This window comes from Chinchilla lanigera, unplaced genomic scaffold, assembly GCF_000276665.1.
Source record: "Chinchilla lanigera isolate Chin_1 unplaced genomic scaffold, ChiLan1.0 scaffold00022, whole genome shotgun sequence".
NCBI classification, from domain to species: Eukaryota; Metazoa; Chordata; class Mammalia; order Rodentia; family Chinchillidae; genus Chinchilla; species Chinchilla lanigera.
Genome location: NW_004955423.1, coordinates 21381649 through 21399699, shown reverse-complemented (window position 1 = coordinate 21399699; position 18051 = coordinate 21381649). Strand labels below are relative to the sequence as shown.

The 18051-nt window shown below is 40.4% G+C and overlaps 1 long non-coding RNA gene across 1 annotated transcript; it reads left to right on the top strand.

The window, feature by feature from the left end:
- Positions 1–6121: 6121 nt before the first annotated feature.
- On the top strand, positions 6122–11069 carry LOC106148518. The gene is made up of 3 exons (XR_001234049.1): positions 6122–6197; positions 9235–9338; positions 10954–11069. It is a non-coding gene; the product is annotated as an uncharacterized LOC106148518 (long non-coding RNA).
- Positions 11070–18051: the final 6982 nt, after the last annotated feature.

Genomic DNA, 18051 nt, shown 5'->3' with positions numbered 1-18051 from the left:
GACACATGTGCTAGTTCCTCAAGCCCTTTGTACTTGCTCCTTTGTTTTCCCCCTGTCTCTGTTCAGATAGCATCTTTTTTTTGAGACAGGGTCTTGGTATGTAGCCTAGGCTGGCCTCAAACTCACAGCAACCCACCTGTCTCAGCCTCCCAAGTGCTGAGATTATAGGTGTGCACCACCATGCCCAGCTGGATAGCATCTTCTGAGGGAAGTCTTCCTGACCACACTTTTCAAAGCATCACTGCCTTACCCTCCAGCCTGATTTGGCACAGTGGGTATCTGTCATTCACGAAGTCCCCAGATACTCAGCACCTCCTCTTCTCATGTCAGCAATTTCCCAGATTGTGAGCCCAATGTCAGCTCCAAATCTTCTAATGAAGGTTCTTCTTCTATACCCGGCATCTCCAACCTCCTCAAGCATAGCGTAAACGTATGACCTGTCAAGTGGAAGGCTGTGTTTCAAAGGCAGCAGCGTGACACATAGGCCAACCTTGGACACCGATGGAGCTAATCCTAGGGTCAGCAGAAGCTGTGAGCTCCCTGGTTGGCAAGAGCGAGAACCGCCCTCCTGACTGCAGCACAGACAGCACCTCGAGGTCTGTAATGGCAACAGCAGCTTCAGCTTCCTTTCAAGCCAGTTTTAGAAGGTGGTTCTGGAGGTCATTTTTCTGTAACCCTTAGAAAATCCTTCCATGCTGAGATAACCAGTGGAGTCAGTTGTCTGTGCTTGGGATGTGACTGGTACAACATGCACCTATTGCCCTCATGGCACCTTCCATAATAGATGGTTTGCCTGTTGTCTGCTGGACTCTATCACCTATATCCAGTCCATCCTAAGTGCTCAATAGATATGTGATGACTCAGTGTACCAGGATCTGTTTTATCCTATAGCTAAACCATTGTTATTTCTTATTTCTTGTTGCATAATTATTCCAGATCATCAGTGCTTAAATCAGCAAATAGTAGTAGTCTCACCTAGTTACTCTAGGTCAGGCGTGGGTGCAGTGCAGCTAGGGGCTCTGGTCAGGGTTTCTCATGAGGCTGCTGTCAGGTGATGTGGGCAGGGGGTGCAGTTATCTGTGGGTTGGTCGGGGTAAGAGGTCTGCAACCAAGATGGCGCCCTCACATGGCTGTGGGCAGGAGGACTCGGTTCTGTGTCCCATGAGCCTCTCTACCAGCATCCTCATGGCATGACTGCTGGCTCCTTCTCCTGAGCAAGTGATGAGAGACACAGAGAGGGGCAGAGAGATGAGACACAAAGGTCAGAGATGCAGAAGGGCACAGGCGGACAGCAAGAAGCAGAGTGAGCAACCGCCACGGTGACTCTTATGAACGCAGGAGTCTACGCTGCTGTTTCCACCACGGTCTACTCATTAGCACCACTAAGTACTTTGCATACTCAAGGGAAGGGAACAGGACTCTGTCTTTCAAAGAGAAGCGTGTCAAATACACTTTGAAAATATTTTAACACCACCGTGCCGATAGCGCACACAGTAAAGAAAGCTGCAGGACTATCTCCCATTTCTTTTTAGGAGCCAAAGAATGTCCCTTCGTGCCTCGTCCTTAGTAATCGTGCTCCAGCACTATTTGAAAGAGCAGTGTGCTCAATCAAAATACCACACTTCTGCTGCTTTGAGCTTTGGCCATGGAGTACATGGTAGCAGGCTGTGACTTCCTGGGGTACTTAGTCCTACTATTCTGCCCGTTCTGTCTCCCAGCTCTTTGGTATCTGAGCATGATGATAGATTCTGCACAGGCCTCCTAGACCATGAGCGGTCTTGGAAATGAACTACACAGAGAACAGAGACAGAATAAATGACTAAGGAGAAACCAGAAAACCAACTTCTCTGTTTTGCTTTAACTAGTATTACTGTCGGGTCATCCTAATGCCGATATGTGCATCCCTGGACATGTGATTCTAATTGTCTTCTGTTTACTCTCTTTTCTTGGGAAATTGTCTGTCTCACCCCACAGTAAGTCACTGGCAGGGCTTTACTGAAAGGCATTGGTCTTTTAATGCCAGTCCTGTTCTGCTTTAACCCCAACCCATAGACTCTGTGTGTATGGAAGGAAGTTCTTTTTCTAGCCAACTTGGAATTACTAAACTTTCTTTTAGTTTCTTAGACATTAAGGACTTTGAATTATAGCAAAGTTGAAAGAGACTTCACTGATTTGGGTTTGAGAGGAACACTTCTCAGGGGGAGAGAGCTTGTTGGGTTCACTTTCACTTGCTGGCTTTGCAGACCATGTTCAACCTTTTATTCTTTACAACTCACTGGGACTTTCTGATATCCCTTCTACTCAAACCACCTCTTAAAGTCCCTTCCAGCCCCTAGAAAATGCTGTCATCTATAATGACAACAGCTTACTGTCAAAACCTTTAGCTGTTTAGGCACTAGATACCTTGGAGTTGACTATATCTAACCCTCACAGCCACCTGGAAGTGTATTCCTGTTACCACCTTTAATTTAAGAGGAAGGACCCACCCCCTGGATCCTCAGTCAGGGTTACACAGTTCAAAAGAGCCCGAAATTGGATCGAAACTAGGCTCAGAATGAGCTCAGGGCCAGTCTTCTCTCCACTTTTCCTGTTCTTTATTCTCCATGGCCACTTTGGTGGACACATTTAGTTACGTACAAAGTATAAATAGAGGATGAAAATGACAACCTCACTGCCAAACTGGCTGGCTCTGGCATGCCTAGTCTGGGAAATGCATCTGTCTACGTTTTTTTCTGAACAGAATTTGTTGGAAGCAGATGAGCAAATCCTTGGTGGTGTGGGCCATCAGCCAGGATGGGGGAGTCACTTCACAAAGTGAAATTTTAGGTTAAAATGGTATTTCTTAAAGTCAAAATGGGATTCTTCCTGAGGACTGTGTTTTCAGGGGAAGCACCCAAGGGGAAGCACTCGGACCTCGCCTGTGTCCTTCCCATTTTCTTTTCCGCTCCTTCCAATGGGCGGCAGCGTCACCGGAAGCCACATCACCGTGCACAAAGCACAGCGAAGACTGAAAGGACCAGGAACGGGCGCGACGGGGGAGGCAGAGAGACGGTGGGGCGTTCACATGTCTCCTCTAAGCACAATATATTTCCTTCACTGAGTTACATTTTAATTTAACATTCACGTATCCTAATAGATTGGGTTTTAATAATTATATTTTTATAAATGGAGAAGTGGAATGGCCAGAGTTAAAGGTCAGCAGTCAGATGTAGTAAATAATCAGATTAGAATTTGAATTCTCATGGTCTGATCTCCAAACTCCTGCATGGTGCTTTCCACGGCCCAGTCTCCTCTCCAGTCTTCTTACAGGGTCGCTTGTAATTACATTTCAGGGCTTACTTGGACAGGCCAGGACTCTCGTCCATCTCAAGATCCTTAGTCACACGGCACAGCCCCTTTGCTATGGAGAGTAACACTCTTAGGTTCCAGGGATGATGACATGGGGTCGTTAGTCAACCCGCTACGCTCACTTTTGTTTCTTTTTAAATGATGTGTTGTTTAGTCTGATTAGACAAATGTGCTCACTTTTGCCTTACTTTCTCATTTATCTTGCTAATTCCATTGGAAGATAGATTCAAACAAGGGTTTGAAGAAGAGTGGTTTAAAATATGGAGCATATAAGACCTGGAATTATTCAGTTAGAGTAAGTGCAATTCCATTTGCTCTCAAAAGCTGTGATTCAGAATCCGTAGACACCCTCAAAGCCTTCACGTTCCTGCTTCTCACTCGTGGGGGTCGTCTGACTTCTTAATTGAGTGCACTGAGTTAAGTAGCATATTTTTATTTGCTCCCTTTCTGCTTCTAGGAGAATGACCAGAAAGTAGCACTCAGGTGGGGGAGGGTGCAGAGTGACCCTCGATCCTCAAGTTGTTTCATCAGTGCCCGGATAATGAAAGTGCCCGGATGATGAAAACTTGGCTATAGATTCAATCCTACAGCTATATAGGAAAACTCATTTTCCTCCTGTGTGGCCTTATTTCCTTCTTTCCAGGAAGGCTCCCAGGGCCTCATTTAGTGAGATCTCGTGCTCAGAGAGCGAGATTTTGAGTGTCAGCAACTCATCTCAGCGGAAGCAGCCTCCTGTGACTTTGAGGCTGGCCCCTCAGGTAAGCTACACAGTGTAGTGGCAGAGTGTGCTTGAACACTGCGTCAGACAGAGCAGTGTCTGAATCCCAGCTCTACCACTTGGTACATGATGCGCTTGAGCTTAATAAGGACCTGTGGGTCTCCACTAGTGGAATGCAGATAACAGTGTGTTCTGTGCATAGAACTTGGCTGGGTCAAATACAAATAGGTCCCTTAGCAACTGCCGGCCTCTTGGCATAGGCTGCACCTGTAGGGTGCAGAGGGAACGTCTGGAGCAGGCTTGGCAGCGTGGCTTTGCTTTGCAGACCATCCTGGAGGTAATGCTAAAGGTAGGTGGTGTGCCTGTGAGAGGACTCGAAGACGGGCTTCTCTGGACAACTCTACAGGGACTGCAGGTGGGCTCTGTACCTGGTCACCTTCGTAGGGAAGGTCACTCGGCCTGTGTCAGTGGAGAAGGGAAGGAGAATTTTAGGTAGGCTTTAGGTGAGTTTCCCAGTTGTACCAGACGTCAAGCCAGCACATATTGCCGGGCTTTAATGTTATGTCTTACACCTTACCAGTGAGGGAGGGAAGGATGGATGGTGTGCGTGTGTGTGTGTGAGTGAGAGAGAGAGAGAGAGAGAGAGAGAGAGAGAGAGAGGGAGAGAGTCATTATTCAAAAACTATCCAGTATTCCCTCTGGATACTATGGCTATCATCACATATAAACAGCATGATTATAGTTAAAAGCACAATATCACCTTTTTCAGCTCTGAGGACAAATGTTGCAGACTCTTCCAGAACACCGGAAAAAAAAGAGCAGCAAGCTTGGGTCCTGGGTAGCTCCTTTAAAGCTGCTCACTTTTCCTGGAGACCTCCACCTCCCATGTGACATAATAAACCCTTATAATGAATCACTTAGTCCCTCAATCTGCCCTGCAGAGCTGAAGCACCCTAATGGGAAGGCTGGAGGTCCCCGCCATCAGCAGGACGGCCCCCTGAGGTTCTGTATGCTCACCATCTTCCCTGAGACCATGGCTCTTGGTACAGTGTGAAGCCGGACTGTAAGAGCAGTGTAGAGTCCACCTGGGCTGGAATAGGAGCTGGGAAAATCAGAGTGAGAACTCCAGATGGAAGCCTCCTCACCTCTTCACCAGGAGAATCTGACTTTTACTCTTAAGCAGAATTTCCATAAAGTATAAGCCCCTGCTGGCTGATCCCTTTCTTAATCCCTGAAGTATAAATTTATCCCCAGGCTTTTGCCTCCCCTCAGCCTGCCTTATGTGTGACTTGCAAAGCGTTGCATGTTTCTTCCTTTTTTCAACTATTTTTCAGTCAATGAAATATTTATAGTCAATATAAAGTCTATTTCTTGGAAAAATCACAAAGTAAACCAAAAAGAAGCCCGGAGCATGTTTCGGAATAAAGGAGAATTTATAATATCACTTTCTGATATCTATCTTCTTTGTATCCATATCCTTAGCAAAAATAGGTAATAAGAAGAGAAAGGGCAAGATATCACACTTTTCTTTTGGAGAAAAATGAAACAGTTTGCTTAAAATGATACTATCAAGAGGTTTTATTTGCTTAAACCATGACTCAAATCATGTCTGAACTTTTCAATGTTAATAATGTCATTTTGAAAATTGCTTATATAAACACTTATGTAATAAAATATTTTAAATCCTTCTAATAATTTCTCATAAAAGTTTAGGACAACTAAAAAGTTTATCAGTGCCAAATGTTGGAATACAAATTTCAAAATCATCCTACTGCAATTTTTCTTACCAAAGCAATGAAAGTTACTGGATTTTGTGGAATGAAAAAATCTTATGAATTTACAGTTAATAAAAAAGTTCATACTTTGCAAATGATAAAACATTTGAATTTGGATGCTAAGAGTCTTGCAAGCCAAAGAAGAACAGACTGTCCAAATTTTGCTTACTTCTTAGATTGTCAGTGTTCTAAGAAGATGTGATTTCCAGGGACCACAGAAAAATCCAGTGGTCTCTTCCTTTTGCTGCTGGGCAGTGCTTGGGAACAAGTCCTAAGGATTCTCTCGGCCCATTGGTCATTCTGCTTCACTTTGTCCTAAGTAGGAGGAGCCACGCTAACAAGTCTTAATTCTGCAGGTAACTGGGAATCCATTCAAGATTTTAAACTACACAGTGATCTGATCCCTAGTTTTACAGCCAGAACTGCTGAGAAAGGCTATAAATAAAAGGTAGACACGACTGAAGCCACTGCAGAGGGACTTCCAACGGTCCCTCTGATAGAACAAGGCCCGAGTAGATAGAACAAGACCCGAGTTCAGCAGAAGCATGGCAGATGCACAAGTGTACAGGGGGTGAAATTGGAAGACCCCAAGCTCATACACTGGGGAAGAGGAGCAGAGCTGGGACTAACGGAAGCGAATTAGAATTGTGAGGCTTGTGAAATGAACTGGCGCTAAGGTCTGAGATTCTCCTAGTTACAAGACACTCGTTCAGAGTGTGCGTTATATGCTTGCAACATCTATATCGACTTCTGAAAGGAGATTAAATGTTATTCACTTTTTATTTTCCTGCTTTTGATTTTCAGCTGTTTCAGACAGCTGTGGTGCTGAGGCAAATGGCCTGCTAATTGTGTGCTTAACTGATGAGTGTGCAGTGAATAGAAAGCGAGTTATGTCACCTTCTGCTGTAATTCTCTCAGAGCCGGGGCAAGGGTGGGTTTTCTAGAGCTTGCTTTAGGCACTTAACAAATCAGCTTTAATAGAATATCTATGAAACCTTAATCCTTATTAGGATACTGTTTTCTTATAGGACACACAGTAAGAGTCAAGGAGCATCCAGTTGACTTTGGCTTCCAGAAAAAGTAGCTAAGTAAAACTAGAAAGTCATAGAAGGAAGCATAGTATAATTTCAAGTATAACATAAGATCTAAAATATAACACATATTGTTAATTTATTTTCTCTACAGTGGGGTATGAATATCAATTATTTATAAGTACATTCTATGTATAAAGCTGCACAAACAATACCTCTTATCACAAGTAGCTAAAACTACTGTTGTCTCACATAAAAGAAAAATATTGAGGGATAAACTGCTTTATTTATTAATAAATCAAAAAGTGTTTGAAAGCCAGATGTTAATTTCTGTTAAATTCATTGCTGCAAAATGTAATGTTGATTATATGGAACCATATTTTGAAATTCCAGGAGGGCTCTGACTTCACTTGAGTACATATCGAAGATAAGATTTGACCACTGTAGAAAATGATTGATTATACTTGTCAAATGAGGTACATTTTACAATAGTTATAACTTGGGTTAGTAAAAAGTATTCACAGATAATTGGGTGCCACATTCTTGTTTCTGCCATTTTTTAAAGGTGGGTCACCTTCGGCAAGTTTTTAATTTCTCTTACCTTCAGTTTATGTATTTTGAAAAACAAGCTGTAATTCATTCTTACTTCCAAGGTCATGATCAACATCAGAGGATGAATGAAAAGCCCCGAGTGTGTTGTGAGCACTTGTTCAGTGGTAGCTCAAGCTGCAATTACTATTTTAAGACCAAGTGCAAGAATCAGAAAAATCACTTTGGTAATCCTCTTAGAGGCTTTTTTTTTTTTTTTTTTTAACGTGAATTGTTGAAGTCTAAATGGTTAGTATGGATCTCAAAAATGCAAGTGAACACGGTGTACTGAAAATTCATATATTCTAAAGAATTCATGTCAGAGAACATTGGAACACAGTTGCTACTTGATTGCAATTACTAATAAAATGTCTCATGAAGCTTTGAATACCTATATATGCATATAAATCTGAACAGTTTGGCATAACCAGCATTAGATCATATTATTTATTATGGCAAAATGAGACAAATACTCATGTGCAAAAGTAAATTTAATGAGTGTACAAAAAAGTAGAACTAACAAAAATCAAACAGTAAAAAGGAGGTTGAGGAGAGAATTATTCAGGAGATCACTGTATATATGGTCTAGCCACATGGAGCTACAATGGTGAAAGAGAATAAAGGTCTAATTGACTGAAAACTGCTCTTTTGACTGGAAATGTCTATTGATTGGTCTGTAAACTTTTATCTGAGATTTATGTTCTTGATCCATATGTTTATTCATAGGAATTATGTTTCCTTGACATCTATTTAAATTTGTTCTATATTTTTGTGCTGGCTGAAGTCCAGTTATTTACTTTCTTAATACTTTGTGGCCATCAGCGGTGCATTTATGAAAATATATATCAAGTTGGTAATGAGTTTTCACCTTCCTCAACAATGCAACCCTCAATGCTGTACCTGACTCAGAACAATAAATTAATGCTGACACTCTGCAAACAGTATGTGAATATAAATACCAAAATAACATGCCTTTTATAAAATTGAAAATCAATAAATCTCAAAAGTGCAATGTAGAAATAAATTCAGGTGATATAGAGAGTTTTGAGATACAGCTAAAACAGAACACAGGGTCATATATTAGCAATAAATCAGCTACTGCTTGCTAATCTGTGTTGCCTACACAGGGTCCTAGGATATTCCTCCATGTATGTAGAGTTACTCTGTCACAAGAGAAAATAGTTCTTCCCTAAATGACTGATAATTTTCAATATGAAATATTACTTGCCAATTAGGTAAATAGTCCTCAGAAGTTGAAAAATGAGCTATAGCAGTCCAGAAGAAAACAAATTATTGAGGTGGCCAAAGTAAATTTGCTTAAATAAAAGATTCAGAAAATGTTCAGCCAGAAAAAAGTGCTTCCAGTGAGTCTTGGCCCAGAGGTGAAAATCTCAAGGGTTCAGAAAGCAATCAATAAAGAATTAAATATGTATGACACTATGTCTGATGCACCTTTTCCTGGGAGGGTGATACGCAGGATCTTCATTATAAAACTGTAAAGGCTTTGCGTTCTTCTAGATTAAGAGTGAACAAACACTTTATGCTCAATATGGTGTATTTTCTATGAGAAAATACGTTAGGTACTATCTGAACATTTGCAGCTAGACTGATAGGAACCAAATAGACTATTTTACTACCTAGAAGTTATCAAATGCTGTGTCCTTCACCTGCAATTTTACTATATTTGCTTTACTAAGCCAAAGCTTATTGAACATGCGCTATGTAGCTAAGTACCGATGCAGACGTCACACACACACATTTATGTTCTCCCAAGGTTTTGCAATAAAGCAAGCTTTGAGTAAAAATCTGAAGAAAGTAATGGAGTGAGCTGTGCAGTTATCCGAGGAACGAGCCTTCAAGAAAGAGAGACAGCAAAATGTGAGCACATGCGTGGTGAGAACAGTCTGGCAGGAGGAGCGGAGGGAAGGGGAAGGAACGACAAGAGATGGGCTTGGAGTGATAAGGACACTGAGTCCCCGCAGCTGCGTTTGGAGCAGAGGAGCTACAGGAACTGGCGTAGCTTCCATCAAAGACAGGATTGCTCTGGCTGCAGTCTGTAGCTGAAGTCTCCTGTTCCAGACTGTACATGGTCAATAGTTAATACAAACTTCAGGGGTGCTGGCACTGGAGCAGTGGGCTAAAGAAAGATGCCATATGTTATGGTTGATACATTGTGTCAACTTGGGGAGCCTAGAGGTTTGGCTAAGTTACTCAGCAGTTCTACATCCTGGGGTGAAAAGGACATGCCCTTCCTGCTCTAGGATGTTGTTCATTGTGTCAAAGTGAGAAGTCAGAAAGTTAACTAAGCGACTCAGCAGGGAGCCAGGGTGCCTTACTTTGTATTCATACTGAGCCTGTGCAGGAGGAGGGCATGGAGATTATGTGAGTGCTACACACTCCCTGGGTGGGGGTAAGCTGCTTACAATATAAGCAGCTTTTTGCTCTTGTTGCTTTGCTGTCTTTCACCGCCATGAACGTTTGCGTTCTGCCATGTGCCGCTCTGCCTTGGAGCCAGCCAAGAATGGACTGACATCTCCACAAACTGTAAGCTAAATAAACTTTTCCTTCCTTCATTCTGGGCATTGGGTATTTTGTCCCAGCAATGAGAGAAAAATAACCAAGACATCATACGAGCATGTTCTCAGAGCCCAGGCCTTGTAGACATTCTCTTTGATTTCTGATTGTGGAACTGTGGTGATCCAAGCATTTGGACCCTGCTGACAATAATGACAAACTGTGAGAAAGGGTGTAAAATACCCTCTGAAGTGCATGGTTGAGCTGACTTCCACCCTGAGAAGATTTGAACTATGGGTTAAACTTATTTTACGTGACCTTATAGGAAAAATGGGAACGAGAAAAATCTCAAAGAAGGAGACGTGGGACCAATAAGGTAAATAGGTATAGATAGAAATATAGATAGTAGATATGAAATGTTATTTATATAATATATAAATAAAATATATAAAAATCTTATTTATAAATAAATCATACAATCTTTAATTTATGTATGCATATGTACCAGGTTTTGTATACAAGTAAATAGGCATAAGTGTGTAAAATATATATGGTGCATATGAGGTATACTACCAATACACAATATTTCATTCTATAAACTTTAAAAACATTGAAGAAGTATTTTCGTACGTGTTTGGAGTTGATAATGATACCACTCATCTTGGGGAGTAGGCACAGGGGCATAACACATCTTTATTTATTTCACTTCCTTTCTTCCTCCCTCCCCTGCTCTCTATAGTGGTCTGAGTGTGGCTTGATTACTTCATTTGTTCTCAAGGGTCACTACGTCAAATGCTTGGTTGTGGAGGCGAGGGTATTTTGATGTATCGCGGGATTTTGGAAGGTGGGTCCTCTGGTAGTCCTTGGGTGATCCGGTGGTTCTTCTGAGAGTTTTGTTACAGAAGCCTGGGGTTCACCTGTCCTCTCCCTCCTGCCCCTGTTTTGAGATCTTATCATTTGCTTGCTTTCTTATCTGCAGTTTCCATTGTCATTTGTGCTATGAGATGACACCATCAAGGGGCAGCTGTTGAGTCTACTTTGTGCTGTTCAGACCTTCAACCCCCAAGACTGTAGATTGAGTGAAGCTTTTCATCTTACCAGGTAGCTGCCTCATAGTCTTATTTTGTTGTAATAATAAGAAGCTGACTAATATAATATCTATTTCTGTCTACATCCATACAATTCATTGTAAAAATCCACTCACCTAACTGAGGCTGAACAAGTCCATGACCTGCTATCTGTACACCAGAGCCCAGGAGAGCTCATTTGTGCAGTTTCTGCCTGACTAGAAGGCCACAGAAGCAGAGGAACCTGAGGTACAAGTTCCAGTTCAAGAACAGGAGAAGATCCATGTCCCAGCCTGAAAAGAGTAAGGCAGAGAAAATGAGTAAGGCCTACTCAGGCCTCCAATGAATTAGGAAGGTCATTCACATCGAGTGAAGGTCATCTGCTTTGCTCTACTGATTCAAATATTAATCTCACCCAGAAATAGCCTCTCAGACACTTCTGTTATAATGCTTCACCAACAATCTAGGCACCCCATGGCCCAGTTAAGTTGACATAAATGGTCACCACCACAGATTCTAAATGGAAATCATACTCGTTTAAAGTTGGGACCTCAAAAGTTTTTATCCTCAATAACATGATAAAATAGAAATAACTACACAGTTGCAAAGTTAAGCAACTCTCTAGACTTTGGCACTGGATAGAGAGGGCAAAAGGTGCTGCTGAGAATTTGGAACCATAAATTGGCCCGATGTGATTTTGTAATACAAAGCCAAATTACCTGTTTGGCTTCCAGGAACTTCAATTCAAAAATGAAATTAAAATTAAATTATAAAGTTGCAGTGTCCTAGCAGCTTGGCAGAAGCAGACACAAATTCTCTCGGGAGAAACTTACTTTTATATATCCCAACCCTCAAAAAAAATCCCACAATAAATTCCAAAGAAAATAAGCAGTTAAAAGCAAAGAATAAATGAGCATGCAGGGAAATTCAACCAAACCTCGCAAACACAACAGGCCTCAGAGATAGGGAGGAAAAGAAATTCAGATAGGACATGAGACAAATACTTAAAATGATTATGTTTCAAAGAAAGAAAATCAAGCATAAAATATGTCATGCAGGTAAGAATCTTAAAGAATTACCAGAGCAGATAAAGAAACCAGGTAAAATACTGGGAAATGCCTACCCCAACCCATTGTCACCACAATAAAATTAAAAGTTTATAATTTCACCCAGCACATTAGATACAGATGGAGAGGAAATGTGTGAAGCATATTACGGACCTGAGCCAGAAAAATGCATTACAATGGAACAGAGCCCCACAAAATCAAGAGCCATGGGGAGAAAATGAAAGTGTATTAGCTATTTACTGATGCATAATAGTATTAACTCACTTTCCAGAAGCTTAAAGCATCCCGTATTTATTATGTCAGTTGCTGTGGCTCAAAAGTCCATACATTCCTAAGGATTTCCTCCTTAGGATGTCACAGGAGGCATTAAGGTGTTGACTGGGGTGGCATTCCCATCTGAGGTCTGACATGGTGTCTTGGTTTAAATCTAAAACATCCCCTCAAAGTCTCATGTTCAGACAAGGAGATTTTGGGAGGTGATGGATTATGGGAGTTCTGTACTCATCAATGGGTTAATCTATTGATGTGTTCATAGCTGTATGCTAGGAGGTGGGGCCTGGTTGGAGCAAGTGGGTCTGACTTGGAAGGGTGTATTTTTGTCCTCTGCCTTTCTCTCTCTCTCTCTCTCTCTCTCTCTCTCTCTCTCTCTCTCTCTCTCCCTCTCCTCCTCCTCCTCCTCCCTCTTTCTCTCTCCTCTGTTTCCTGGCCATGATGTGGTGAATAGCTTCTTACTACCATGCCATTTTTGCTTTGGAGCCAGTTGACCATGGACCAAACCCACTGAAACTGTGAACCAAAAGAAGCCTTTCTTTCTGTGCATAGCAGGTGTTGGGTATTTTGTCTAAGCAATGAGAAAATGGCTAATATACATGGAAATGGTCCATTTACACTTTCATTCAGAGCACTGCCAGAATTCAGCTGTCTGTGATCGCAGAACTGAAGGCTTCAATTTCTTGCCAGCCTTTTTCTGGAGGTTATCCTTAATTTCTAGAGCCCTTATATAGTTCCTTGCCATATATGGTTATCTAACATGGTTTCAGTCTTCCTTAAAACCTCGAAAAGAGAGGAGGAGGGAGGGAAAAAGGGAGGGAAAGAAGGGAAGGACAGAGCTATTGTAATCTTTATAACAATTATGTAATCATCTGCATTTAGTCACCTGTATTCCATGACCCTTACCATATTCTATTGCTTAGAAGGCAGTTGCAGAACAAACCCACACCCAGTACAGGGTGATTGTATAAGGGCATGAATGTCAGGCAGCAGAGATCATGAAAGCCACCTCAAGAATCTGTCTGCCATAGTAATGGTCTAGTTGGTATTCAAGAAGAAGGTAAGGAAAGTTGGGAAAAATATTCTGAAACACATAGATGAAAAATTTGTAGAACAAAAGAAATACACTAAACCCTGGATTCAGAGAGTCCAAATAAGTTGAAGCAAAATAAGATTAATAATAAAACCTAATATCACCAAACCCAGGCGCATTTGAATTAGAAATCAGAACACAAACGTTATAGAGATTATTCTTTAAGCAGAAGGAAGGAATGAATTTGTCCTGTAGGAATGCTAGGCTGAGAGCTGGCTTTTCAGCAGTGCAAACCAGAAGGCAATGAAGGAAAAGCTGAGTAGAAGTTCTGAGAGAACAGACTAGCAAACTAGGATTCAATAACTTGCAAAAATATCTTCAAAGAATTTGAATAATAGAAATGCATTTTAGAGAAACAAAAACAAAGAGAGTTTGCTATCAGGGGATTTTCATAAATTCTAAACGATGTTCTTCCTTTAGAAGAAAAATGACTAGAGATGAAAGTTCTGAAATGCAAGAAAAACCCCAAAGAACATGGGAAGACTTAAATAAATGACTTCTGGGTTTGCTTATGATGGCTTAATATAAGTTATTGGGGTGAGAGTGAATGAAGGCCAATTCTCCTAAGATGTTGATTCTCAAATCATCTGTGATGAAAGACAAGTCCTTAATTGCCCCAACAAAATTAGTTACCCAGAAAAATAAAGTGAAAAGACATAAAAAGCCAAACCTTAAAAGTAAATAAATAAAAGTAATAATTATGATAATGGCTTTTATCAAGAAATCAAGTAATAACAGATACTGGCAAGGCTGTGAGAAGAAAGGACCCTTCTATTGATGGTGGTAATGGAAACTAGTACAATCACCATGGAAATCAGTATGGAGATTCCTCATATACTGAAACTCAAAGTTCCATTTGACCCAGCTGTTCTAGGAATCTTCCCAAAAGAGTTAAAGTCATCACATGACAATGATGTAAGCATAGCCAGTTCACTGCAGCACAATTCACAGCAGCTAAACCCTGCAAACGGCCTGTATGTCTATCAGCAGAGATACAGGAGAAAGAAAGTGTGGCATTTACATACCCTGGAGCACTGCTCTAATAAGTTAGATAAACGTGAGGTATTTGTAGGAAAATGAATGCTCCTTGAGACCATAATGTTAAGTGGAATAAGTCAGACACATGAGCTTAACTATCACATGGTTTCTCTTACATGAGAAACCCAAATTATACATAAAGAACAAAATAGAAGAGAGATAATAGGGAGTAGCAATATCGATCTTCCTCAAACAGGAAAGGGATCAAGGGATGGAGGAAGTGGGGAGGGATGGCAAGGGAAGGGGATGAGAAAGGAATTAAAGTGTGTTAGGTACACGAGCCAGCTCCACACAAGGAGTATGAACTTTAGGCACTGCAAATACATACTCATAGAAGTCGCAAAAAGAAGAACAGTAAATATAATAATCATTGGATTTGTTCCTGGTACTTTCTTTTGTGCTTGTAGTAAATTGACAAATTTAATCATGAGAACAACCCCTGATGATAGGCTATATTTATTAACATCACTTTACAGTTAAGGTTACTCTCAATGGAAAAGTTAGGAAATAATTAAACAAATAATTAAATATAATGTAAAAACAGACTTTTATGATACAAAATATCCCAAATAAAAAGGCTCAACAAAGCCAGAAATCTTTTGATAAAATTGATGAACTTCTGGCATGGTTGCTCAAAAAAAAGAAGAAAAACATGGTAAATCATATCAGAAAGGGGACATAACTACAAAAATAATCAATATATTTGTAAGCATAATAAAAAGGTATTATGAAGAATACAAAATAGCAACTCTAAAAACGCATAAATGATAACTGCCTACATAACATGGATAGATCTTAGAAATACAATGTTGAGTGGGCTGGGGATTTAGCTCAGCGGCAAAGCGCCTGCCTGGCAAGCGCAAGGTTGTGAGTTCGGTTCCCGGTAGCGGAAAAAAACCAAAAAAAAAAAAAAAAAAAAAAAAAGAAAGAAATACAATGTTGAGTAAAATTATAAGTGGCATTAAATCAAGTGAAATGAATCAATATATATTTTTAGAGATACATACATAACACTAAAAGTATTGGAAAATAAAGCAAATAAAGGATGAACAGATGGTTCCACGTGATGTTTTCTGGGGAAAGAAGAGGAACAGGTAAGAAACCCTTAGAGAGAGGCAGCATGGCTGTGTATATTTTAATTTTTAGTCTGTGTTAAGGGGTAATAAGCATTTATTTATTTTTGGAGTTTACCAATTACATTAGAGTTTCATGCTTCCAAACTAACCATATTCTATTATCCTATTCACTTTTAAATATAACTTTCTAACAATCAAAGGCAGAGATTTTTGCATCTAACTGTGCTCTTCTTCTCTTATCTAAAACATTTTAATCCCACGGCAGCAAAATTTGCTCATTCTTTCCTTTCATGAACAATTATAAATTACCGAAACGCCATATTAGGAACAACAGTATGTTAGGAACAACATATTAGGAACAACAATACTCAACTAGAGTATGGAAGTATGGGGATGTTTGAGTAACAGCGCACCAAGTCTGACAACATTGGAAACAGGTGGGAAAGGACTTGGACCAGGTAAACAGGAGAAGGTTCCAATTCATGCCCGCGCATCGTACTTGCTCAGAATTGGAAGACATCTATCGAGGCCCCTTAATACTATGTGAACTATTCCTTTTGTTATATCAAATTTCTTCTTTCCATTCTTAGTGAAGACCTACCTTTAATTGCACCAGTGACCAAAGCACTTGTCCCAGGAAGGAAGATGACCAAAGCTTCATTTAAGATGTGTTTTTGATCTTTTCTAAAGAGATTTGTCATTATGGTACCAAGAAATAAAAAGTAGATCCAGTTTTTTATCAGTTATAGAGTTAGTTCTGACTAAGCGCAGATATATGGCCAATACCTCCTTAAACAAAGGTTGATTTAAAATATGTTGTTTTTTGTTTCAGAGACACTTGATTGGCAGTAATTAATTAGAGGATAAAATCTCATGGATGAAGCGCTCCTAGTATTAAATTATCTGATTTTATTTCAATCATACAGAAGTGAATTTAAGAAAGCATGAGAACATTGCATTGTGAGAAAGAAGTCATTTGTCACACATATTCATTTTCATAAACGGAACACAACCAGGACCCAAATTGAGAAACAACATTCAGAATCTCAGAGGCCTCTTTGTGTTCCTACCTCATGTTTTCCAGGGAATTTATTATAAAAAAGTATGAAAATATAGAAAGTCATTAAAAGAAAGGTAAAGAAGAAAAATCTCTAATTCCACTCTCCAGAGATAACTACTGGTAACAATAGTGTTAATCCTTTTATTTTTCTTCAGATTTGAGATTCATTTTCTGTTTTGTGCAGTTTATCTAAGCCGCAGATCTTAACGAAGTTTCCCCTGCCCTTCTATTTCACATTCAATATTTATCCTTATGTTCATTGATTTTAATGCTGTTGAGGGGTTGGCAAATCTGAAGTTCCAGTGCCCGTTAGTGAGGAATAGTGATACAAGTTCAGAGCAAAATATTCCGCAGATGCCTGAAATTCCCTGCTTAGAAATTCATTTCTTATTTAACCCTGCCTCTTCTATTGAAAATGCTAGTATAACTTACATAATGTTTGGCACCTTACTTTGAATTAATCATTCAGTCAAGGAGCTCCTTGGCAAGTGGCCCCCAGGTGGCAAAGACGTAAGGGGTTGAGGGCATCAGATGCAGAGTTTCCGGAAGCACTGCGGCCCAGAGAGAGAGACGGGTGGAGCATATGGGAGGGGTGAGAATACCAGCAACAAGGTCGCCTGCTTTCCTTTCTCCTGGGGCAGCCCACGTGTTTTCTCCTTGTCTTCATAAAAGCTCTTCTCCTTTTGTGGGATAAGCCCTCTGTTTTTTGAATCCTCTGCTTCCTCTGTCCTCTCCATCTAGTCTGAACAGTTCTTGGTGAAGAACTTGGATGGTGAGTGAAGAGGAAATTCCTTCAGTGTGGGATAGAAACCAATGAGATGTTTTCACACAGACAGTGCAGAGAATGCACATTGCATCATAGCAGGCTTCTGGGGAATTACAGGTTGTGGGCCAGTACACAAGGATCACAGTGGAACCAAGGAAAGGATACTCCCAGTGATCCTCCTGCTTCAGTCTCCTGAGTGCTGGAATTACAGATATGTACCACCATTCCTGGCCTTGCATAGATGTTTTTAAACATCATCAGACATAGGTGAGTAATGCAGACCCTATTTTAACATTTTATTTTACATTCAAGAATTTTATGAATATCCTTATTTTGTGAACTTGGTGGTATTCGGTTCCAAAATACTTTAGAAAAGATAAAATGGGACAATCCTGTGATGTGAGTATTTTATTTCAACTCTTCATGATATTGTAGAGTTTTTATTATTTGAAGGACAATTTAAAATTATATTCATTAAGATTATAAGGGCATGGTCATAATCCAGCCTCTTTCCAGTGTCATCCTCTGAGTTTTGACAGTGTTCCTGCTGGTCAAACCAAACCAGAAGCCAGTGGTAAGGAGCACATGGGCTAAGTCCACAGCACAGGACATAAGAGAGGAGAGAATGGATGTGTGAAGG